The following is a 26924-nucleotide window of genomic DNA, read 5'->3' as shown; positions in this document are numbered from 1 at the left end:
TGGCAGCGCGGAGCAGGTCGGTCAATGAGTGGACTTCTACAGCCGGACGTCACTGCCACTCGCTCGTTCAGGACGTTGGTGAAACCTGTGGGTGAAACCACCTTTTAGAAAAGTTGCATTTCAAATGGAACGAGCGGTTTTTCGCGGAGTTTGGCTGAGGAGCGGGAAACGGTGGCTTTAATGCTCTTGAAGTTACCCGCGGGGCGCGCGGCGCAGAAACCTGCCGCGTTCACCGGGAGCATCGCGGCAGCTCTCGACCCTGCTCCCGGACCACCCCTCTACCCCGAACACCGACACCGGCTCCCGGGTTTCTGTCCTCGTGAGGGCTGGTGTGGGTCAGGACTGTCCTACCTGAGTGAGGGGGGTGGGGGTGGGGTCCTCCTGGAGTTCACCGAACCGCCGCGGAGCCGCTGGTTTGCACCTCCACACACACCAGAGGGAAAAAAGAAACTTCTTCCACTTCGACCAGGCTTTACTGGTACAAAAGGGACAAAAGGCGAGTGGGCAGCGCGGTGGGAAGGTGGCCGGCGCGGCGTCCTTCACCCACCGCCTCCGCCTCACGAGCCTCCTCCAGGACCTTGACTGGAAACCAAAGCGCCGCTTTTTCTTTCTTTATCAGCAGTTTGTGTGTTTGATTTGCAGCCTGGTGTTTTCTGGAGCACAGCGGAGAGGAGGAAGGATGGAGGGAAGGAGGGAGGGAGGGATGGCACGTCCAGGGCAGCGCGGCGCGGCTGTCAGAACACCGCACGTGAAGAGGCAAGTGTCGATTGTGAAGGCGGACGAACCGGCTCGGCTCGGCTCCCCCCGCGGCACAAGTACCAAACTAAGCAGGACTTGAACGGAGCGCGGCGTTCTCTGGTCCACCACGCGCGCGTGCTCCTCTCAACAGTGACGCGCTGAGGAGGTGAAGCACCTTCCCCTTTGCTCCCTGCTCCTGCCGCGCGCTGTCCCGGCCGCATGCGCGGCACCTACAAAGGGGACGGTGTCGGCGGCTCGGAGGAGACACCGGGAGAGGAGAGGAGAGACGAGGGGAGAGACGAGGGGAGCCGCGGAGAAGCGAGGCTGTCCTCTCTTACTGCTCTTGCCCTCTGCAAGCGCGAGCCGGCGCAATCTCATCTCCTCCCGGTAAAAGATGATGATATGCCAAGCGAGGCAGAAACGGAATGCTGGGGATCCCCTGCTGCGTCCAATCCTGACGTCTCTACTCGTGCGCGGGCGTGTGCGTCTGCGCGACTAACTGTGTGTGTGTGTGTGTGTGTGTGCGTGTGTGTGTGTGTGTGTAGCGGGCAGGCCGTTGTTGTGGGGCGGTGGGCGGTCAGCCGTGACTTTGAACCGTACGCCCTGATGGTGACAGGTGACGGCGGAGGCGCGACAGCGGCACCAGCAACACCCAGTTAATGAGGAGGGTTTTTTCCGCTTTCTGTCTGAAAGTCACAAGTAAAGAATAAAGAACCGAGTACAAATACACGAACCTGTACTCCCCAGCCTCGTCATGGACCTGCTGGAACTACCACGCCATCCAGTACACGAATTCTGCGTTTTTAAAATTATATCGTTTTTATACTGTCAGATCTGGAACTTCATGAATTTAACAGAATGTACGGTTATTATCATTAATTTGTGAATATTTTTGGAGGTATAATTTGAGATGACGTTGAATAGCCCTGGACTATTTTAGCCATTTGCACATTTAAAAAAGAATTACATGAGAGAACATTAGAAACGTGACACTTTGCTGTGGTCCGCGGCGCACTGGCGTGTAATTATACCCGCGCAGGCGTCTGAGATGGTGTCAAATACAAGTCAGTAGCTTTGAGTGGAGAGAACATCGAAACACGTTTGCATATTCACTGCAATAATGAGGTGGAGGACGAAAAAAAACACCTCAAACAGTTGATTTTAGTCGTGAATGTCTAAAAAAACCCATTATGTTGCATAAGACATGTTGCTGGGGAATAACTGTAATCAGAACTTGTCAGCTACAAGCAGCAGCTTGGAAGTGATCATACAAAACCCCTCGGTGACTGTCAAGAATATGATTGCAATTTCCACTGCCTTTGGTTGCTCATAATGATCTTCATCCTTATTTAGACTCCACACAACTTAGTGACGAGTCCACTGGAGACTGTTTTTGAGTAAAAACAAACAGCACAATGTCATCCACCAACCACAAATGCAGGAACAGGGTATTTAAAAATGTAAATTATTCTTCTATGTCTCTGGCATGTCGTGAAAGGAGGCCGAGCTCGGCTGGATGCTGCTGGGGGTCAGGAGATCTGCTCCTGTGTCTGAGCCACGGTGGACAACGTTCACTGGAACCTGGAGAACCTGTCAGCCAGGCAACTCCCGTCAGTGAAAACCACGCAATTAAACAGAATTTAGCCTGAATTAAAAATGATTTCATGCTAAATTTATTTATGTGTGTAATTTATTTTTTTAAACAGAAAAAGTGAGATACAGCCAATCAACTGTGTTCAAGATAATTATTCTCAGTTTTTGGAACTCAACAGAAACATGATTTCCAGAGTTTTATACCATTCAGGATGGAGGGGGTCCCAAAGTGAGGGTCAGGACCCCCTGAGGGGTCACGAGATGCTTTCTGGAAATGAGGAAATTAGTATAAAATAATTTCAAAGGCCTTAAATTGTTTCTAAAGATTAAAAAAAAAAACAGCAATATGATGGTAGACACAGCAGTTGAATTTTAAGTCAACTAAAAGAATTGACTGTGAGTCTGGGACTCACGTTTTACACACACACACACACACACAAATTTTAATTGACTCAAAATTCAACTGCTATTTCTACCATAACCATAGTGCTGTTATTATCTTTTTGGGATATAATATGACAACGGCCCTGTAATCAGTACTTCACCTATTTGGTCCGAGTGTGTGTTGGTCATGAATACTGAGGAAATCTGTTGTGGCGGCGCTCATTCTAACTGCATTCAGTTGGAGGCTTGTTCAGATCCTTCTGCTCCACACATGTAGAAATTATAGGGGACACAATGTAGAAACCTTTAATTATAAATTATATAACGCAACAGAAAACTGCCTCACAACATAATGTGAAAAATGAGTGACCGCAGTGGTAGAATAAACCGCACACTGTGTGTGCAAGGCTGCTGTGTTGCACTGCTTCACGTCACATCCCTCTGATGCTCCACACACACTCACAGCGACGCTCCAGTTTATTAGCTCCAGCCAGGCACAACCAGCCCAGCGCCACAGCACCCGGACCAGAATTCTCCTCAGGAAAACCGAGTTCACTTTCATGGCACTGACGTGTGGTGCTGTTGGGTAAAGCTGAGAATTCTGAATAACGCCAACCTTCATTCACACACGAAATGGGATGGACAACGATTAGGACCAGGGACATCTACAAATTGCTGCAGGAAGAAGAGCACACGGAAGCAAAAGATCCAGAGGAAACTGAAGAGGAACAAACCAACCAATCAATCATTTTGACAACCATGTCAAAACGTGAAAAGGCTCCGTTTGTCCACAGGTCCAAACCTATCAGTTCTACCATGAAGGCCTAAAAACTGTGAAATGGGTACGGTTTTTTTTCCCTTTTCTTTTCTATTGGAGCGCTGGTAGGTCATGTGACTCTTTCATGCGGGCCTCTCAAAACAAAAAACATGGCGGCCGCTCCTGTCATTGTCGGAGGAAAGTGCCTTATTCCAAGATAGTTTTGATTTAATAAAGCATTCTGATGACATTTCTAGCGAGAAATGTACATTTTATTTTGATAATCTTCGCTCAGTTCTTGTGTAGAATCTTTGGTTTGTTCGTTGTTACGATGAATCTTTCACCTCTGGGAAGAGAGTCTTTACAGTGTCACCTTTCTGCTGTTGCTATGGTTCAAACCACGGAAACCTAAATGGCGTTTATGTTCTTGTATTTTCTCGTTCCACTGCCTCGTTATCTGAGTTGATCATATATTTGTGGGATTGTTGACTAATACAAAGAATATAAAACATACTGGCCCAGGAATTACCATCAAAATATAAAATAGCTACGCTTGTTTGTTGTTGTTTGTGTGATTGTTGACTACAGCTGTTCAATGAAAATAATTCCATACATCCGCTTCCGTGGAAATCGGCCCCCGTTCTTCTGTGAGAAAACCCAGAAGTTGTCGCTCACTAAGAGGGAAAAAAAACAAACATTTTTAATACTCTATCTTTTGATTAATAAGACAATCGACAAATTCATTTAATTTCTGGATGTTTATTCTACCTACAAAGTCCATTTGTAACCAGTATAGATCCACCAATCAGCATTAAGAATAGAAACAATGATTCAAACTAATGGCGGTCTGCTGACGTCACATCCGTCACAGAGGCTCACTCCTGCACTCAGAGGTGGCCTTTTAGTTCCATCACTTCACGCTCTATTTACTGATTTATTATTGAGTGGAACAAACCACTCTGATGTCTGGGTTCATCAAGGACATCATTAAAGAAATCCTAACTATCTGGCCAGTTAAATTGATCCTAACTGTTCTTCAGATGTTGTGCTGGTCATGTCTCATTGAAATTTCTTTTCAAATGTAACATTTTTGTCGTTCTGATGTGTGTATTTTTACTGCTCCAACAAAGCTGTTCCTCTTCTGGGGGAAATCAATCATTCAGACAATCAATAACTGACCGTCTCCGATGCTGTACAGTAGTATTGCAGAACAACAACACTTTGATCCTTCCTTAAAAACTAAATAATTGATATTAAGCTTTGTTTCAACAATAATAATTGATCAGGAAATGAGGCCTGATGGCTGAACTAGCAGCTTTGTGCTGTTCAGTGACTCCTGCTATGAAAAGGAGTCAAGGCGGTCCTAAAGATGTGAAAATGTTCCAAAGATCCTTCTTCATGTTGGTCCTGAACAAGACTGGTGTCAGGCCTTTTTTCAAAGGAGCTCCTAAAGGCTCACTTAACCCTTTGAGGCCTGGCTGAGACATGAGGCCTATTGACCTTTGACCCTGTTGCTCTTTTGCTCTCATTTGGCCTCTACAGTAGATACAGACCTGAAACTTGAACTGTGAGGCCTCTAAAATTTATAAAATCATAATCTGGTGGAATAATTCTAGAACCCCCTCCCAAACAGGAAGTAGCTTCAGGAAGGAGGTGGGGCTTCTAAGTTTTAAATATTGGTTTCTGGCAGAGGTGTGAACTCATCCCAGAAATCTCATCTCATTTGGAGCAACTTTGACCAGTTATGATGCTTCATTGATAGACTTTACTGGACTTTGCCACGCCCTTTACGGACAGCAGAAAGGACTTAGGAGGGTCAAACCACCACAGATGCGATCCTTCTGGAGGACAGAACAACACACTAAAATTTCAACTTCCTCGGTTAAAAGAAAAAAAACTCTCCCCTTGTGAAACTGGGCAACATCAGGGTCTGGGACTGCTGCACTCCGGGAGCCTTTTGGAGCAGAATTGAGGATCAAATCTGGGCTCTGGTGTTTCTACTTGGCCTACTTACACCAAACGGAAGCGGATGTTTGGAATTCCTGGGGCACTAAAATCCATTTCATATTATTTTCATTGAACAGCTGTAGTCAACAATCACACAAACAACAACAAACAAGCGTAGCTATTTTATATTTTGATGGTAATTCCTGGGCCAGTATGTTTTATATTCTTTGTATTAGTCAACAATCCCACAAATATATGATCAACTCAGATAACGAGGCAGTGGAACGAGAAAATACAAGAACATAAACGCCATTTAGGTTTCCGTGGTTTGAACCATAGCAACAGCAGAAAGGTGACACTGTAACGACTCTCTTCCCAGAGGTGGAAGATTCATCGTAACAACGAACAAACCAAAGATTCTACACAAGAACTGAGCGAAGATTATCAAAATAAAATGTACATTTCTCGCTAGAAATGTCATCAGAATGCTTTATTAAATCAAAACTATCTTGGAATAAGGCACTTTCCTCCGACAATGACAGGAGCGGCCGCCATGTTTTTTGTTTTGAGAGGCCCGCATGAAAGAGTCACATGACCTACCAGCGCTCCAATAGAAAAGAATAGGGGGAAAAAAACGTACCCATTTCACAGTTTTTAGGCCTTCATGGTAGAACTGATAGGTTTGGACCTGTGGACAAACGGAGCCTTTTCACGTTTTGACATGAGACTTGGTTGAACAAAACGTGGTCCCGCGCAGCAACAAAACACAACCGTGGACTGGTGGCCTTCATCAAGTCTGCTTGAATCAAACGCCTCAAAGAGACCTGCAGCAAAAGGCTTTAGAACCTCCCAGTTGTTCTACTTTTTACTGAAATCTTTTTTAAATCCTTAATATGTCAATGCAGCTTTGTTGTGTGTGACAAGCCCGTTTCTCTCATTCTGCCATTGTATCAGCATCTTTCTTGCTGTCAGTCGACCCGTCAAAGCTGCAGCTCCGAGTCTTCTCCTCACCTTTGAAAGGGATACTTGCTGACAATCCTGGATCCTGTTAAGCTGCTTGAAGCTGTTGTCCTGTGAGCCGCTGATCACGCAGCTGTTGACTCTCAGAAACCTGTCTTGTGATTATGTTGTGGCTTTGACTCTGCCAGACCTCTTCCTGTCAGAGGTTCCTGCAGATTCCAGGAGCCTTTTGATGCTGGAGGACCCTGTCCTTGCTGACACTTTGGATTCCTTCGCACTTTCAGGCGGAGAAGAAAGAAGCTTTGAAGGGTTTTAATGCTCTGTGCGTTCTTAATAATGATGATGCAATATGTGCTTTCCTGCAGAGAAATACTTTCCAAATAATACTTCAGACGGAGGAGTAACAGAGGCTTTCCCTGCCTTTGCATGGACACACGGCTTGTAAGCCGTCCTCGACCGCCGGGACACGTGTCAGGAAGGTTGACTTCAACGATCATGACTTCAGTCACTGCCGCCGCTGCAGAGGAGCTGCACCACTGAAACCTGCAGTGGACAAACGCTTTTTTATGTGGGTTAGGACTGGTCAGTCTGGGTAGATTTGTTTTGGAAATACTTTCAGTAACTGTTGTTTGGTAACTACACACAGATGACAGACAGACAGACAGACAGACAGACAGACAGACAGACAGACAGACAGACAGATAGATAGATATGTTGTGCCAACTGCCAACCCCTTTCATTCTTCTCGTTCCTCTCTCATTCTCATTCTTTTCCATATTCCTTTTAAAAAGCCTCCTCCTCTGCCAGGTCTGGATCTTCTGAGCAGTGATTTCTCTGACTCTGTGGCAGGACCCTTTTATAAATCATTCAGTCAGATTCAGGACCTACACAATATTTAATGTAACATGAAGCTGCTAATTGCACTAAAAAAACCTGCCAAATGGACTTTTGCACGGCACAGTCTGAAACTCCACTGTCCTTCCTGAGGGCTTCTTTAATGTTGGATATAAAACTGGTGATGACTCAGTGAAATTAGTCTTCAAAAGACAACAACTCTCATAACGGCTTTGGAATGTTATCTATGATTATTGAGCCAAACACAGCATGAATATGTATCTGCAGTCATGATGGCTGTCAACAAACCCTGCTGTTGACAGGTGGGGCTGCTCACACTCACAGTTCCTGTCACAGGTCAATGTGTCTCCAGGAGTTTGCTCAAATCTGCTCTGACTGTGGGTCTGAGTGAGTCAGCTGCAGGACCTGGAGCTCACCACCAGCCGTCCTGGAAGTCCGGAACCGTGTCTGTGTGAGAGGGCAGAACACCGCTGCAGCAAAATCACTGATTTTCTGCAGAAAGCCTGGACCAGAGGAATGGCAGGAAACATTGGAGCTGAAATGGTCACAGAGAAGTCTGCAGAGGACACTGGGCCTGTGTGTCTTTTCTCTTTGTTGTGTCATATTTGATCTCCTCTCTTCACAGAGACGATGTCTGAGGACTCCGGAGGAGCAGAGAGCACCATCTCTCTCCTCCATCCTGAAAGAGTCTGCTACGCTGAGTATTTCAGTAGTTTTACATCATGTAGGACTGGGTTACTCTCAGACATGACCAGGGACCATTCACCCAGAAGACTCTTCATCCTATTTAACACCACCAACCATCCCAGAGGCTTCAAACTACTACTATGCCCCCCCCCCCCCACCAGTGGCCCACTCAGGTGGGCCTATTTGCATTGGAATCAACAAAAACACTGCTTTACATCTACAAACGCCTGTCAGCAAGCCTTGCAGGACAGCTCTGTCGACATGTTTTGTTGAATGAACAGCAGAGGGGAATCACGAAGGCCCTTTTTCATAGCTGCAGAACTTCATAAGACAAGCATTTGAGCAGCTCCTTCACCCCGGTGTGATTCTTCTACTTCACTTCTCTGCCATTTCACGCTGAGGATGTTGCATCTAAACAGCTTGTTTCAAACAGCTGCTCACTGTTTCAACTGAGGTGTTGGTGAGAGCCGCTGGGACTCCTTCATATGAAGAGGAAACCCGCACAAGAACACCAGCGAGCTGGCGCTCCTGGCCCACCAAACCACATTCATACACATTACTGATGTTGCAGTGGTGATGATGCTCCAGACATATTCTTGAGCTTTTGTCTGAAAGAAAGGGCCGGTTCAGGTCAGCTGTGTGTGCTCCGGTGGTTTGAGACCTTTGTCGCTAGTTCTGTTGGTTCCACTGGAGCACAGAGAACCAGATGGAACATGTAGACGGTCTCTGATGAAGCTGACAGCTCGTCATCTCTGAGCCGTTCATACACTGATATTTTTGCATCTGTAGAGCTCCATTCTGAGGGCTCGCATTCACTTATTGGTGTGAAGACACGCAGGATTAACACGTGCTGCACTGCTGTGAAAGACTCTCATCATGTGACTTAAATTAATCTTGTTAGCCTTTGCTTAAAACAATGAATTTCATTAAAGCAGCCACCGGATCAGTTTTAGGTGACCTAGCAATCCGCCTCTAATATCCCGACTTTAAATTATGGACAAACACATGGAGGAGGCGAGGAAGACACAGTCTGAAGTCAAATCAACGGCAGCAGGGTGAAGCAGTCCCCCCAGTCACTTGAGCCTGGGGGGGGGGGGGGGTCAAATAATCTCCCTTCTCAAGTGTGTGTGTGTGTGTGTGTGTGTGTGTGTGTGTGTGTGAAGACAAAGCAGATCTCTACAGTGCCATGTTTATGATGAGGAGTGCTGGTGGCGCCGGCCCGAAAATCCTCTTTGAGCCAGCTCCCAGTCACGGCTACCTTCGAGAAATGGTCGATGATGAGGCTTCCTGAAGAGGTTCGGACAGTTCTTCTTCATGGCTGCTTTGAGGTGAGCTGGGAACTCCGGACAGGTGTTTGACACTCCGGCACTTACTGGAAGTTACCTGAGTACGTGAGTTGTGGTCAAGCTGTTCCAGGCTCATCGGTCAGGGAAGCAAGTGAAGACAGCATAAATGCTGCCTGTGAATAAGGCAGGGAAAGGCTCTCCTGAGGCTCAGGACCAAAGGGTCTACATGAGAGAGGAAAAGATGAGTGTGGCAGATAAGTGGAGAGGTGGAATACTAATTAAAATGACATCTGAGTTTGTTCCATATTTTATAGAAGCACAGACAACAAAGAAGGAGAAGAAGACTAAAGGAGAGCAATGGAGGAGAGGACGTGCTTTACCTTGAGTTTGCACGTCAGAGTTTCGAGGGATGGTATTGATATATTCTCGATACAAATACTTGTATCTTGACTTCCATACTCGTTTGATTTAATTTAATGAGAATCTGGTTTTAAAAAATACCCATTGGGGTTGAAAGCTTTCTCAAGTAGTTTTTTTAAAAAGTAACAAGAAGTTACTCTTACTGCTGGTGACGGTAACTAAGTTACAGTGTTCCCAACAGAGAGCACATAAATCATATTGATAGCCAGACCCAAGACCCCTGGGGAACCTCCCCAACCCCACAGCTGATGGTGGTCCTGCACCCCTGACAGCCAGCCAGCACCAAGCAGGTTGACCCTCCCCAAACTGACAGCTGTATGCCTCATCTCAGCCTCAGGAGTCTGGAACGCCATCAAACACACTGGCGCCTTGTTTCCACCTAAAGGTCCATTCATTCTGGACTGAACCCCACTGACCTTCACTGTGTACGAAACTCTTCCTTCTTCCTCCATGTTTTTACTCTGGCGTTTGCCTCAAGTAACTTGTAACCAATTTTACTTTCAATAGTGTAAAAACAAGCTAACCAGCTATGAGTGGGCTAAATGAAAGGCTTTTGCTGTCCCTGCAGCTGAAGTGTTCTAGCAAATCTTCCACACAAAAACAACATTGAAACAGGCCTCTCACCACCGGCTGATCAGCAGCCCCTTCCATCACCTTGGGGGCAATACAAGAAATTACAGACACAGACATCTGTTTGAGGAAACCAAGCCAAAGATCAGGGATTGTGTTGTTTGGGATGTTTTCTCAACAGCAGAAAAAAGTCTTTAATAATCTTTAGGATGCGAATCCTGCCAGCTGGGTCCGAAGATCGAGTCCCGGTGTCGCCAAGCACCTCAGCATCAGCTTTGACAGGAACCACTGAGCTGGAGCGCCTGACCACTGGTGATTCCAATTCAAAATAAAGTCATTTCTCCATGAGGAACTTCATTTGTGTGAAAGCAGATCACCACGGTGATAATACACAACAGACGACAACATACGAGTGCGGCTTAAAATAGTTCAACCTTATCTGCCAGTGAGGATCACAAGAAATCACTGACAAAGAGTTAGAAGAAGAGCCAAGAGTCACACAATCGACGGGAGAAATCCGCTTCTACAGCGAAGAGCTGACAGCTCTGTGTGTGTGTGTGTGTGTGTGTGTGTGTGTGTGTGTGTGTGTGTGTGTGTGTGTGTGTGTGTGTTCTTAGAGCCAGAGTCGGGTCTTTATTCTTTGTCTTAATTGTGTGTTCTTCACATTTGAGATCAAAACACATATTCTTGGTGCCTGGAGAACTCATCCCAGCTCTCATGGAAGCTTTATGTTTTAAAACTGCTGCATAATTTGAGTTGTGAAAGCTAAATAACTGCACCTCCTATTCACTTTCTGCATAATGCGTTCGATGGTAAAATGTATGGCCTGCACTCAGAAGAGTTCCTGCTGGTTTTTAAAAGTAACCATGTAGTCTGGGAAATGAGCTGTGGCAAGGACTGGGGCAGCAGGAGCTGATGCTGAAAGTTTGGAGCGGCTCATTAAAATCTGGGAAAACTAAAGGTGAACTACTTCATTTTTGTGGCTGTGAACTTTGTTCAAAATTCCGAAGTGTGAGCGATGAACGAGCTCCAGTTCTGAATCAGATGTCGACGCGCTCACCTGCTGTGTGTTGCATCAGAGAGCAAATCCCAGGCAGCATCACTCGGTCTTGGTGAAATATCCTTTCTAGGTATAATGATTTCATTCATAGTAAGATGGTGGCAGGTCAGTTGATGTGAAAAAAACACAAAAACAAAAAAAACAAAACAAGCTTTGGGTCACAGACCTACAAGTCAAGCTTGAAAAATAACGTCTGGATGTTTTCGGCCTTAGAATCCAACATGAAAGTGGACACAGAGAACCCTCTCGCTTCATCAGAGAGAGGTAACAGTGGTCAGGATCATTTGCTTTGAAAATATTCACAATCACATTTATTGTGAGGTAACGTTTATAACGGTAACAGATGTAACACTCTTGAGGCTTACAAGTACGCCATCCTAAATACTCCCGAGGCAGAAAGTTCTACTGCAGCACGGACAAAGACAGGTTATTTCTTTCTTCATGGAGGAGGAGTGCAGTATTCTAACAATGAAGCAGGCGGCAAGTGTGTAACGGGTTTGGAGCTAAAATCATTGAGGGGTAGAGAGGACGGGCAGGGGGGTATTATTCACATCATAATACCTTCCGTCATAAAAAGTGCTTTACAGCCTAAAATATTCAAATGGAGGGTGAACTGCACAGCATTTTGAGGAATTTATCCCCAGCTTCTGGGGCTGCATGGTTTTCACCAAAAAAGTAATTCAAAAAAGTACTTTGAAAGACTATTAGCCTTCAACAAATATTGCACTTTCTTGCATTTTGAACATTGAAGTAGGTTTTTTGATCAAATTTAATTCCACCCCAACCAGGCTTATTATTTATTTTAGTTTTTGCTAAATGGGAGTGCTTTTACTGGAGTATCGTCTTTCATTACTCTACATGTGACTGCGGCTAAGAATACAACTCCAGTAAAAGTTTCTGAGGGTGCATGACTTTCGAAAGGAATTCAATTCCTGTCTTTAGAATAAATTTTGTTTCAAAGGGTTTGGGTGTTTACACCCGCCTGCCGGCCCTCTATGGAGCGCGCCTGCTCGGCAGTTATTACGCCAGACAGAACCATCCTCAATGTGAGGCGCCAGTATCGTGGCCGTCTTCCACGCTGCGTGACATTAGTGTTCTCCCACCAGTCTCAGGCACTGACTGGATCACAGGCCTCCCCAGCAGCCCTGCACAGGCCTGGACATTTGTGCTGCCTGGGACTGACAGCTTATGCAATTTCTCTGCACTTGAACAGCTTAAACCTGAAGCCAGAGTGAAGACATCGGAAATCTGTCCCTCAATAACAGTAAAGCACCGACAAACAATTGCGTGTGCCCACAGAGACAAAAAAAAAAAAGCAAAGTGAAAAATAAAGCAATAAAGTGGAAGGGTATCACCTGTATAATCACACAAAGATCAAAATATTCTTTTTAAAGTTTGTTTTAAAAACTGAAAAACGATGAGTAGATCAAATTCTATCACACAGGGGCTTGTGGTTGTGCTCACCCCTGTAAACAATGACATCACGAACACACAAAGTGAAACGCTCTTTGATAGAGAGGGAAACTGCTAATCACTGAAGATTCTCTGTTGGTCCAATTAATCCAAGTAATTCCACTGTCCTGACGATCTTTTTAAATCTTCTCATATATTGTGCCGACAAATAACCTTACAATTAATACATTACATTTTTAATTTTAAGAGTCTACATAAAGCAGTGGACTGAGATCATATAAGCTTGATTTAGTATTAATGTAATTGAAATATTCCTCTTTTATGCGGTTGTTAAACACACACACACACACACTTGCATTCACTTATGCATGCACGTGTGTGTGTCCACAGGCAAACACTGAAAGACCCGCTGACACACCACAATCTGACTCACTGACACACTGACACACCACATCAGGGGACATTTCCAAAGGAAAATAATGCAGATTTATTCCTCCTATGGGTCAAAAGTGAGAAAACCCCAAGGAGGAGAGAGAGAGAGAGAGAGAGAGAGAGAGAGAGAGAGAGAGCGAGAGAGAGAGAGAGGATGGAGAAAGTAAGAATGAAAATGGAGTGGAAAAAATGAATGAATAGGAGAAAAGGCACAGAGGAGTGGAAAGTGGGGAAGGCTGTTGTACAGGACTTCTAGCCTGTGAGGAGTTGTCTGTGTACATGAATACCCTGGAGCCCTTTTGACACACACACACACACACACACACACACACACACACACACACACACACACACACACACACACACACACATGAACAGAGCATGGCCTGTGGTCAGTCTGTGTGCTGTGTTCCATAGAGCGAAAGGACAGGTGTGTATTCAAGCGAAACCTCTCTCTGTGTCACTGTCAGTGTGTGTGTGTGTGTGTGTGTGTGTGTGTGTAGCTTCAGATAAGGGTTATGCTCTTATGTACATTCATTGCCAATGTGCACTCAACGATGTGCATGAATCCCCGTCTGTCATCTGCACACAAGTATGCAAAAGCTATTGTCCTGGTGTGTGTAATCTACGGTGTTTCCAATGTGACAGTAAACACTCCCTCTAACTCTGGGACAGACTCTGACACTTCCACATGACTGGAGAAGCGTTAGGACAGCCCAATGTCATACCTCTGTACCTGCATTGTTCTGTCTCCTTTCCATCACTGTCTTAATATGTCTGTCTCTGTTCTCTCCCCAGGCACAAACCATGTCCTTGTGTCTTACCAACTCCGACACAGTTTCCTCTCCATTCACCTGCCTGCATGCGCGTGCAGCGACAGCGTGCGTGCAGCTCTAAGACTGACCATGCCGTTTAAATGAATACCTTCCAGGTCATTATCTACATTTTGTGGAAATGTCCAGGGACATTTTGATAGTTTCTACCAGCTGTTACAACATTACCATTTGATATCATGTCTTTGTTCCTCGCAGCCAGGGAAAATTTAGCTTTTGCCTTTTCCTACAGGAGTGGATACCTCACAGAGCCGTGGGCTTGAAAATGCAGTGTGCCCCGCTGAACAGAAGCCATTGAGACACAGCGCTCAGAAATGCTCCCGCTCGCCGACTAATGAGAATATGAAAGGTCTTGTTTTCAAAGTCATCATTTTGGCTTGCAGTGGTGAGAGAGGACAGTCACTGAGCAGGTGCCATGGGTCCAGGTGAGAGGTACTTTGCCCCTTAGTTTTAGATACTTTTTAAAAAGTGCAGGTATGACAAATTAACTTCATGCATCAGGTATTTGTAGTTACAAGGATTCCTCCACACCATCTGAAGAAAAACGGCACATGAAATCACGGGGAACCGCTTTTTTGAGGGGCTCCCACAGCACGTTGACGTCGCTGCGCGTCTGTCTTGAGCTCTTCTGTGAGAAAACTTTATGACTGTCAGGGATCTGGTCGTCCATTCCATCCACGAAGCACTCAAAAAGTTCACATTTTTACCAAAGTTCACCTTCACCTGCTGGAACTTCGGTGCTGGACCCTAATTAAAGCTGCAACCAGCGAGGAGCTCAAAGCCCTCTGGCCACATTGCAGTGTGTGGTTTTTCTATAGCGAGGAGAAGGTGAAATCTGATGATATTTGCATTTTGGATGATTGACTAAACATCATTTCCTTCCTCCACGAGATGGCGCTAGAAAACGCTGAGTTACTAAAATTAAGTTGCTGTATATTACATGAAGAGAACGCTCATGACTTTTACAACATCCTCAGTTCCTTTAAATTCAGCTTGTGGATGTCTTCAATTTGGGACCTACATCAAGCATGAAGTTTGGAAAAAGTCCAGGATCTGAAAAGACCGGATCCAGATCCAGAGCCATACCAAATCTGAGGGGGACCTGGTCAACCCACTAAGAGGAAGACAACACAGTGTAAACTGTACAGCAATGTTCTGCATCCCTTTCCCAACACATGAACCCCGACCTTCCACCAAGAGCGGCTGTGTCACTTCTCACGTCACCCATCCAGCTGCCTGAGATCAAACGGCACTTCTTATATTTGCCTGAAGATAAATGATCTTTCTATCTATAATAAAAAACAGTCACATCACATTCAACGCATCTGAGTGGAAAAGGCAACAACAGGTATTAATTCAGACGAATCTGACCACTTGGTCCACCTTATGCCCAAATACCTGATGAAGACAATGTCAAAACAAAGAAGGTACATTACATTACACGACTGCACAACACGGAATCAATCTGTGCGCACTGAGATAGTGACATTATGGAGAGGGCCATTATCAAATAAAACAAGATATAGTATATCAGTCAACATGTCACTTGACACTGAACATTTTTACATCAGGGACGTGGGGGAAAGGAAATTGAAGAGAAAGTCCGTGTGCATACATGCTCTTGCATCTTCATCGCAGACTAAACTCAGGAAATTACCTCAGACAGCCCTCACACATCTTTTGTCAAACATGGTTCACTTTCCCTCACCACTAAATGCCTAACCGTAACCTCATAGTCCTCCAGTGTCCACAGCATATTCAGTTTTCATCAACATCTGTTCTGAAGAGACCCTTTCTGGAGTCAAAAAGGTTTACATTAGATGTCTTAACACGAAAAAGTGGATGGTTCTCTCTCTCTCTGTCTTCGCTCGCTCGAAGCTCTATCTTATAACAACAATCTGCTTTATGTCTGTCTGTATAATTAGAGCACACACTCCGCAATCCTTAGCGTCACCTTTCAGGGATTAGTTGGCTCGAAGGAATGTTCTGTAAACAGGGAAATGGACACATAGGGCTATGAAAATAAGTTTGAAATCACTCAGGGAAGTCCCTGAGTCAGGGCAGTTTCCCACACACACACACACACACACACACACACAGATCAGTTTACTAATGGCTATGTGTTTAGTGCCAGATGAACTTGACTGGACTTGCCTTCAGGGGGGCTTAAATGTGTTTTCTTAGCTGAGTGTGTGTATATCATGCAAGTCTTTTTTTCTCTCTCTTGATCCTGATGCATTTAGCTAGTGTCTCACCTCTGAGGATTTTCTGCACACAGGACCCGTTGCATTTACTTTGCATTCATTCTGCATTCAAGTTGTGGGCAGCATAATCACATATGTGGCTAATACCTTGTTGGGCAGCAGGTTTGTGTCCTGAGCTGTGTGTTTTGGTGTTGGCAGTACTGGAAGTCATCGCAGCTGTATTTATGATACAGCATGGCCATTTAAAGCTTTAAATTGCATCCTCCTCATCGATTATTGGACAAGAAAGGTATCCTTTTCCGTGGTTAAGGATGGGACTGTGATTTTAAGAAATAAACAATACCAAGCTCCAGCAAAGATGGGGTTTCCAGTCACATTTGCAAAGTGAAGAGAAACACAAAACCTGTTTTAGCGATTGATCCGATGCAGAGAGCCACCCAGGAGGCACTGAGGGTTGGTCACACCGAAAACCGGCTGCCAGTGTTTGGGTTTGCAAGATGTAGCTTGGGTGCAGAAGATGAGCTTTGATCCAAAATGTGGATAACGCACAAAGGTTGTTGTTGTTGTTGTTGTTGTTTTTTTGTGTGACTCCAGACTTTTTATAGAGCTTGGAGATAAAACCAAACAGTGGAACATGATTTTTTCCCCCTGTGATGTTAATGATATTTTAAAGGCCTTAATTAGGCTTCAGCACAGTCATGAAAGCTAATGACTACTGTACTATTGTGAATATAATTTGTAGTTATTTTTTGACAAAGACCCTTAGGAACTCAGCAGAGACGCAAAAGGAGGCAGTTTAAAATAAAATATGTCAGGAAAGTTTCAAAATAAAAGCTTATAACAATAAAAGCTGTAAAAAACAAAACAAAACACACAACAATTAAGAAAAAGAATATGGGGTCGAGCTAGAACAGGAAATAAATAAAGAGAAAAATGAAATCGATGATGAGATCGAACCCTGTGGCACCCCACACATAGATAAAGTATGAGAAGAGAAAGAGGGAGCTGTCCCCGTCAGACAATACATTTTCAGTTTGAAGTTATCTGTGTTCTGATAACAGTTCTACCACTGAAATGAGTGGAAGTGGTGCATAACATGGCATGATTCCTCTTAAATACATACTAAATGATTGTAAATAAATATGTTGTAATTTTTCAAAGATACTGTTATTGATCTGGACTTCTAAGAGTTGATTGGAGTGGGGGCAGAGCTGGACTTGAGAAACGGCTGTACACATGCAGCCTTGAAAAAACAAACAAACAGGGACGCAACCATAAGACACATCTTCACAACTCAGTCGGGACCAGGTCAGTTCTTCTGCCCTTATAAAAGAGGGGGCTATCACATCTCCAACCCCCAGTAACAATGAAGGCAGAGCATCTAGTGGTCCTGTTGATGGAATCCTTTGTGTCATGGTTTCAGTTAATCATGGCAAAGTCATTTTCTCACAAATCATAGAGTATCCAGAGATGGACAAACTAACTCAGAGGAAGAAACGGACGGGTGAATCTGCAAACATCCACAGTCTTATTAATGAAAGATTAAGGCCACTGTTTGTTTGAGGTGATGAGTTATAAAATATATTTTGCTCTGGTGTCTGTAATTTTACAGTTTTAAAATTGTAATAAATATTTCATGTGCCGATAATGAACTGAGAGCTTCGGTTTTTGATGTTATTTACAATGTCTCCTGTTTTCGGTCCCCTATTTTTACTATAATCCGAGATGATACAGAAGCTGAATTGGTTATAAATAAACATTTTGGGTGAGTGACCTCAACTAAAGCGGTTCAACACAACTTTTGAAGCACTTCCCTACTTTATTAGTATTTGAGAGCACATGAAAGGATTCACAGAAGTTTTATTTGAAATAATATTGATTGAATAAATCTATGAATAATGAATAAATTAACAAACAATTAGTCACTGTCTTTGAAACTAAAATGCTGATGAATAGCACAGCAAACTTGACATTTCAAGTTAGTGATTTAAACACTAATGTTTTGCATTAAAATGTTTTAATAGGAACTGGTTGGATATTTGTTCATTGTAGTGCAAGAATTGCACAAATGTCCAAAAAAAAAAAAAAAAAGGGAAGCCAAAATAGGAAGACGGGTTGATACAACAACTCAAAAACAGAAAACCTGAGCTAAATCACTGCAGCCCTGGCCAAACTGAGCTAATACATCTAAGGATTATATTATGACAGTGGCTTTGGCATGGGGGTGGAGGGTAGGGGGGTGGGGTACAGGAGGAAAAAATCAATGTGGAAGAAGGAAAAATGAGGCATCAGTAAACAACATTTACATGAAATATGGCCGATATCAAGCAGGCAGATTTTGCCTTCCGGGGCAGTGTGTGTGTGTGTCTGGGGAGAAAACTATCCAAGCTGGGGAATCCACACTAAGTCCTGCTGACTGCACACTTTTATATGGAAAATAAAAGAGGATGGGAGGCAAGATAGAGTCATTTACACACACACGCACGCACACACACACACACACACACGCGCACGCACACACACACACGCGCACGCACGCTCACACGCACGCACACACACACACACACGCACGCACGCTCACACGCATGCACACAGCCTTTTGTTCTCCACGGCAGTTCATCTCCTCTATCACCAGCTTTCCATTGTCAGGTACACTGGTTTCTGTCATCGTTATGGCAGTTCTACTGTTTCCTCACACATGCTGTCTCTATATCAATATCCATAAAACTGGGTGTTAATACAGAGAAAATGCTCCCAACTCTGCCCAGACAAAGGCAGCAAAATCGCTTTTTAAGTCCCTGACACTGCAATTTCTAAAGTATTCTGTAATAATAATGATGATGTAGACACTGACACTGCAGTATTCTGGAATACACAAAACACACAAACACACACACTCACACACAAATGTTCACGTACAGTATCTGCAGCACTCAGAGGGCTCAGACATCCACCATGGTCCAGGTTAATATTTATTGAGAAATTATTGTAAGTGTCTACAAATGTGTCTATAAAAATGTGCGTCTGCACAGTTTATGACCCCCGGTTTACAGACACCTGTCTTTGAGCATGATCCTTTCTAAAACCCATCCCCATATATGCCGCATCAGTGTGTGTGCGTGTGTTCCCGTCGAGGGTCTGCATCATTAGAGGCCATTCAAAACCAAGTGGAGAAGTGGGGGAGTGGAGGAAAGAAAAAACCTTCATCAGCAAGCGTGCACTCCACCAGCGCCATCGGGCCTCAGTGTAACAATTCACTGTTTTGTCGTGCATCTATGACGAGTGTTAGATGTGGTCAGGCAAAACTCCTTTTCATGTCATAGTTCCTTTATCACAGGCCTGATGGAACCATGGCGACAGCTTCTTCCTGTCTCCAAGAGAAAGCAGTGAAGGTGTTTCAAATATTTTACGCCCCCTAGTGGTGGCGAGTGTGACCTCATTGGGAGGCCAGTGATCGGGGCGGTTTGAGGAAGGCGTCAAGTGTCATTTCAGATCCAGTCACTGTCTCTGTGAGAGCTGAGGTTGGCAGAAATGTCAAGTCGGTGTTTGGCAACGATCAGAAAAGTCGTCTAAACAGCTGATTTGAACCAGCTGAGAGGCTTCAACTGCAGTTACTGGTTACCATGGTGATGCTATAGCGATTAAACACATGTAACAGATTTTGTATTTATCACTCGTGTTTATTCATGGTTTTCTGACCACTAATTCACTTATACAGCTTAAAAAGTCAGAGTTTAATTGTTGGCAGAGCGAGCGCTGCATTACTTTCAGAAAAGTTCCACTCGTTCCTCCTGCTGCTCTCGTTTTCCTTGCCTTCCCACAGCCTGGTGATCAACCTGAGGGATGAACGCATGTGATCTCAGGTCCACCCACATCGTTGCATCCCACCTATTAAATAGCTGCCTCCTGTTTTCTGTCCTTGTTGTTCCCCTGCTGGAAACCAGGAAGCCCAAGCCTGTATCTCTGTCCACCAGAGGAGGATGATATGATTTCTGTAGTATTGTCTTCTATCTGGTCTGTACATGGACAAACAAAGTTGGAGTTTATCACTGGGAGCGAGCTGCAGACATTCTCGGTCCACCCAGAAACACACCAATGATGCCTTTTTTGGGTGAAGTTACTAGCAGTTATGAGGACTAAATCCAAGAGCTTGAGGCAGCACTGACAACAATTCTAGTGTCTCAACTTCCAAGCTGTGATAATTGCACATCTATTTAGAGCTCCATCAATTTGCTAAAATACACGTGAAATATCCCCCTGTCACCACTGTATTGTAGGCCACTTAATGTACTTTAATTAAAAAAAACAAACAAAAAAGACAAATGCGATCACAGAATAAGAGGTAAACACCAAAACATTGAGGAGGCGTTCATGCAGAAATCCTGTGTGCTTTACTTTCGTATATTCAGGGCCACAGAAAACATATTTTTTGTAAAAACTTAATTAATTGAATTATAAAAAACCAACTTCATTACCGATTGATGGAGTCGCATTCAATACTCGCAGTTTGTTTATTGCGCTTTAAAAAAAACCAAAAGGAAGCGGTTTGTAGAGGGAGAGCCTGAATTTATGAGCCGTAACCCTGCAGTGTTATGACGCCGCAATGGAGACCACAGCGCCGGCGCGAGCGTGCCTTGCTTATGTTTGACACAGAAATTAAGATGTAGTTTTACTAAAGCTAAACTAGTGTTGTTGAACACTGGTGATGCATAACTAGCACTTTGTGAGGTGGTTTTAATAGGAATGTCCTAATTTTGTTAACTTCCAATAAAAAACCCAAACATTTGGTCATGTTCATCTCATTATGAATGAAATACTGAGTGTTTTACACCACCAAGAACTCCTGGACAGTCTCTTCGCAGGATGGCTGGAGTCACAAGTCTCAAAGACCCACCGTCGTCTTCAGGGGTTCATTTTGCTCAAAAGAACAAAGAAGCAGGGTTAACATCGACAGACAGGAACGTGCTGCCGATTTCTTCATCTGGCTGAACGAAACCGAATCAAACATTTCCAAGTGTTTGTTCACGGCGCAGTACAGAAGAGAACTTCCAGCTCTCACTCTATCCATGAAACAGGCCATGGTTTTTGATGATGATACAACAATTTACTGCCAAAGTTTAATTAATGCAAGGAGAGTAACATTAGAGCGAGGCTGTTTATTGCAGTACCCTCCGATGGAGGCGAGGATGAAGGCCACAGTGAGACTGGTTGTGGTGTGTAAAAAGCTTTCGTTGCGCTGAATGAACAGAACCTTTTTCTCTGACACAGTAGTGACAACTTAAAAGCTTATTTCCCAAAGCCGAGTGAGTTTGACCTCTGCCTCCATGTTCACCGTCACCCAAGTTCTGCAGATTGATGGCTTATTGATTTATATTTGCCCGAAGGCTGTACTGGTCTGTGGTGGGTCTCTGCTGTGAACGAAGCACCCGTGCAAAGGCAGCGGTGCCCTACAGTGTGTTCTGAGGAACAATTGTGTAGCTGTGTGAGAAGGTTCTGGGTTAATATGAGTCGGTATTTAGCTGACAAGTGACAGTGTTTTAGATGTCTGGGGCAGATTCAGCCACTGTTAACACGGCATTTCTGTGTTTCTGTTTCAACAGCCAGTATTTAGGGAAGGACGCACCATTTAAAGGCAATTATGCTGCACTATTGTCATCTAAAACCATGAATAAACTGAAAATTATGTTCTTCTGGCGAGAGCAATGACATGGATGACATTTAGACTGGTTCCCTATACCCCTGGTTCTCCACTTTTTCTCATTCAAGGCCAAAATTTACACTCACATCAGGCCAGGCCCATAAAATATAAACATGTTAAACTCCCAAAATACTCTGGCTAATCAATTATATTCTAATTGCAAGGTATTAATGAATCCAACACCACCACTCCCTGTTGCTCAGGCAGGAGCTCTGGAACTAAATAAATAACGTTAAAAAGCTAGTTTCTTTAATTGTTTTGCAGTGTGCTCTTAAAAGCTTTTCCTTTTTGTGTTTCAGTGTCTCTGAGGACTGAGTCATGGCATCGAACTTTTATATTCCACTCTTCTGTTTTGCTAAATCGGATATTCATACAAAACCAGTGTTTCAGACTTACTTACATGTGGTTGCAGACTCCCTCTGCAAGTGTGTAAGAGAACCTGCATGGCCTGCAGGCTGAGAGGCATAGATCCCCTCTGTGTTCAAAATTTGGCTCCTCAGACTTCTAACTACACAAATCTGTCGACAAATGATTGAAAATCTCAAACAATACAAAAGAAAACAAATTAATTCTGGCAGGGAAGTTAGTTTGTTAGGCTTAAATACAAAAAATCTCACTTATAAAGTGGAAATAATTGACTAATACAATAACAACAACAACACCAACAACAACTACGTACAAGCTTAATATTCAACCTGCAGCCACAACATGAGCCTGCAGAACCATTCCATCACTGCACCATTTGTTTTTACGAAGAGCAGCACCACTTTATTCCATTATTAAGCTGCTCCTGGAGAAGTTGAAGCAAGAGTGTCAAAAGGAAACATGGGGACGTGCCATAACTGCCATATATCACCAGAAATGCAAACATCTTTGTGGCTCGTGAGCGTCTGTGGATGCAACACGAAGACTCCACGGGAGAACTGCTGCATATTTACACATGCAGGGCTCATTCACAGCCAACAGTTAGGATGTGACATTAAATATCTGCCAATGATCCATCCTAATCTACCCTCCACTCCTGGCCTTTGAATCTGTGGCTGCGTCACATGTTAATTTACTGTCATGTGTAATTAATAAATAACCCTGAGGCAAGTCTACAGTCTGTTAAGTAGAGTGTTCGGTCCCTCTGCTTACTCTGAGCCACGGTGGCTGTGAAGACCTGCTAGCACAGTCCTGCTGTCACGCTGGAACCAAGCACTTATAGAAAACACTCAAGTCATGTTGGGAGCCTCCTCCAAAAATCCAGTGACCCAGTTTTTTCTGTCCTGACCCATCATTAAAGGCCTGCAGCAATGAGGACAATGAGGATAGGACAGAATTGCCTTGAATATCTAAGTGGAATAGAGGGCTACCCTCTGTTTGATGAACTCCATCCCAAGCCAAGCCATTTGACGGGTGCACTATTTGAAGACTCACAGGAGGGGGCTATTCGAAAATCCCCTACTGTGGGGGGTCTTTAAACTTTCTCAGCCTGGGACAGAAATGGAATAATTTAGCTTCTCCCTTGGCCTCAAGCTCATTAGGACCCTTTCTTGTGATGGTGGGACCCAACAAAAACAAGGCCTATGACCCACTTTTGGCCTGCACTCATAATGTGAAGAAATATTTCACTTTGGCACGAGAATTTGAAATTTAGCGTACTGTACTGTACACAGAGCCTATTTTAGCCACTTCTTAATATTCTTTCTATTGCATTAATAAAGTATGCATTTGCCAATGATGCAAGGATCTATTTGGTCTGGATTAACACTTGCAACACCCCAGAGGAACAAAAATATGTTCAAAATATATTCTTGAAAATATTCTCTTTGAATTCACGGGTGTTTTGGAGTAGGACTTTCACACAGTGAAATAAACAGCATGTCGGTGAACGGCCGAGGGTGGTTGGTGGCTGCGTGACATCCTGAGAGCACAATGCCAATGAAAGCAAACATAATCCAACTAGAACAGCATTCAAAAAAGAAGGTAATGTTTTGATGGACACTATAAAGCCTGAATGAGTGAAACATTTCTCATATTAACACTGCATATTTTGAGTTTAACTGAAGGAATCTGAGTCTTCACAGGTTTATTAGTAGGTTTGCAAAAGCAAATCATGAATAATATGAGGTGGAAAATGCAATTAACATGATGTGCTTTCTTTTCATTTCTGGACACAAGATGACTTCTGGTTCCATTCTCACCACAAACCCACATCACATCCAGCCTGCAGTTAGCTTGAGAATGTCTCTGAGATTCAAGTGAACGTGGACAAATGTGGCAGAGGGATGCAGAAGTTCAACCCTCTCAGGACCCAACAGTGCAAGAGTGACCACCCATAGACGCATGCACAGTGCGCAAAATCCACACACCAATCCAGACATCCAAAACAAGCAACCTGAACCAATGCTGTTGGTGGCTAATCAGCTGACAGCTACGGCCCAGTTTACACTGCAGTTTGGCGACCGCAAACAAAAGATGAGTATGGCGGCGATATCTTTGGTTGCAACAGCAAACAGGGGTCCTACGTCCCACTGTGAGAGGTTCAAAGACGGCCATTATCACAGTGTTGCAATTAAAGACAGCCTGCTTTAAATGTCAGACGTATGAGATGATCACCTCACAATGGGACCGCCTCTACAGTCTGACCAACGGCACACTAACACAAAAGTAGCATGAAATGACACGCTGATCAGCATGACCACACAGTCACGCTAACAAGGATGCTACTTACCTCAGGCTCTGCAGAAAACTACCCTGAGTTGGTTCTGGTATCTCAAACAACGGCCATGTCTGTTTTATTCCATTCCTCTGTCACACGCCACATCTGCACATTTCACAGCCTTTTATGTGTCTTAAATGGCTACTCCGACATGGTAGCGCTAAGCTAACAGTGGTGTTGAAGTCATGCATCCGCGGTGTAGTTTGAAAAATCATAAAAGTGTTGTTCATTTGTGAGGATCATCTTGAGACATATTCAGCATATTCAGGCTCTGTCCTCAAGCTCGGGCTTCATCAGAAATTCAACAGCAATAAGAAACGCTGATGTTTAATATCATCCTGATAAACCTGAAGCGCCAGAGGCCTGCTGGGAGTGCATGCTGGGAAAACATTTACCCGGATGGAAGCAGGTGAACTTTTCCACTCTGCCCTCCCAGAGTTCTTCAAGCTGGGGGGTAAATCACCAAGCAATTTAGCTTGGGATTTGCAGGTGGCACCATCAGATCTGAACCAGTCCTCAAAGATTAGCAGTCGTCTGGGTATTTCTCAGAAACAGTAGTGGCACTGCATATCCACGTTTGCTGGAATGCAGACGTCTTTCTTCATATATATGTGTGTGTGTGTGTGTGTGTGTGTGTGTGTGTGTGTGTGTGTGTGTGTGTGTACATGGCTGGCGGGCATACAAAAAGATCATATTGCCATTAAGAATGCTTTATGTTATATAATAATCAGCTGGTGTATGGTTTTGTATGCCTTTCTTGCTGACCATGTGTAAATTAAGGTGTAACCTTGAGTGTGTGTGTTGTGTGTGTGTATCTCGGGTACGAGGTGGAGGAATTCTGATATGTGACTCAGAAGGCGAGGCTTAGATTGACAGCTCAGGCTGTATTGTGACTGCCGGGTCCTCAGGGTCCTTCAGGAAAGGCCATGTCTCCAACACTGACATGATTTCCATAGCTATTGGACCAGGTGTAATATTTTTGCCACTTATGGGACCAATTCTTTGATTAAAAGAATAGTTTGGGAGGAAAAAAAGAAATGAATACACATCTTGTGAAAGAAGCCCACCTGACCTTTTCGAGCTAATAGCAACTTGCAGACAGTTTCCAGAAGGCTTCTGTGCCATCTTAATGGAAAATAGGCCTCTATTATCCTGCTCATTCACATCTATTTATGTCAGCTCTGTGCAATTTCAGCTGCAGATTTATTAGGACCTTGAGTTCAACTTCGTGGCAGGTTGCATCTTTAACCCTCTGAACCCCTGGCAGTTTTTACATTCCTACTGTGGACTCATTTTCTTCTGAGATATCAGGTCCTGCACCTCGATGGAAGCAGCGCAATCATGAGGAGATCTGCAGAGAGCGCAACACGTCTTTGGAAGAACAGTTAAAAGCTAACAGATCAAAACAAAGGAAAATGAAATACATTTTTTAAGGCAAGCTATAACAGATTTCCTTAACTCTAAGCAACAAAATTCATTTCGACACAAACTACAATGAAGAATCCAGTGATAAAAAAGAAGCTTGATTCAGAAAGCAGCAGACAGCAGAGCACTTCCAACATGATCGGTTCAAGGACTGTAGGAAAGTTAGGAATCTCATGATCATCCGAAAGACCATTTCTTTTTGACCATTTACTATTTAATCTTTACGATTCAGACCACAATCAAAGATTAAACATCAGAAATAATCTGGAACTGAAAAGAAAAATTCATGTTGTGATGTACAGCAGGGTTGTGCTATTGCATATTAGCCAAGATATATCATTACAAATTACATGTTGGAGGCAAATTAATAAGTATTACTATCTTCATAAAGTATTTAGTATTATAGAGTTTCTGTTTTGAATCAGTTTGTGAATCTGATTCTAATTCCAAAGACATTTCAACGTTCCGGACCAAACCTGATGATTAAGCATTATTTCTTTGGGTCGATGTTTGTGTTCACACGGCTCTCACGACTGAATGCTGATGGACAAAAAATATAGTGTTTTATGTTATTTGATGTCATATTTATATTGTTACTGCAAAAAAATATCAATAAATGTTGCTATATGGCTTCAAGTCTCATAACCACACCTTTAAGGTACAGAGGGAAAGAAAGGAAGATGGCGACCAGCTGATCGGTCCTGCGGCTCCATCGCAACATCGTGGCTCTCAGAGTTCCCCCGTATTTGCACAATTGAAGTGTCGTTTACATTTCAGATTGTATGATGAAATTTATAGCATCAATTTATCATTTCAATATCCGAACTTCATCAAGACTGTCACTTATTTTGAAATGTCTCCCAACATTGCTGCTGAAGCAGCAGCCTTGGCCTGCAGACAGAAGTCCCTCAGTGCCACGTGAGGACTTGGGCGCTGCACCTTTGCCTGAATCCAAGCA

General features: G+C 43.8%; 1 protein-coding gene across 3 annotated transcripts in view; it reads right to left on the bottom strand.

Annotated features, from left to right (window-relative positions):
* tenm3 (teneurin transmembrane protein 3) overlaps window positions 1-26924 on the bottom strand; it is a 469376-nt gene that overhangs the window by 349752 nt on the left and 92700 nt on the right. For all 3 annotated transcript variants that reach the window (XM_086210453.1, XM_086210454.1, XM_086210455.1), the window contains one exon: window positions 9305-9429. The gene's annotated coding sequence lies outside the window, so the exon portion shown is untranslated. The remainder of the gene's footprint in view (window positions 1-9304; window positions 9430-26924) is intronic.

This window comes from Aulostomus chinensis, chromosome 8 (assembly GCF_037954235.1).
Source record: "Aulostomus chinensis isolate RoL2024-O1b breed Wild chromosome 8, RoL_Achi_v1.0, whole genome shotgun sequence".
Classification (NCBI taxonomy): Eukaryota; Metazoa; Chordata; class Actinopteri; order Syngnathiformes; family Aulostomidae; genus Aulostomus; species Aulostomus chinensis.
The sequence above is the reverse complement of the archived record's forward strand: the minus strand, read 5'-3'. Positions and strand labels throughout refer to the sequence as shown.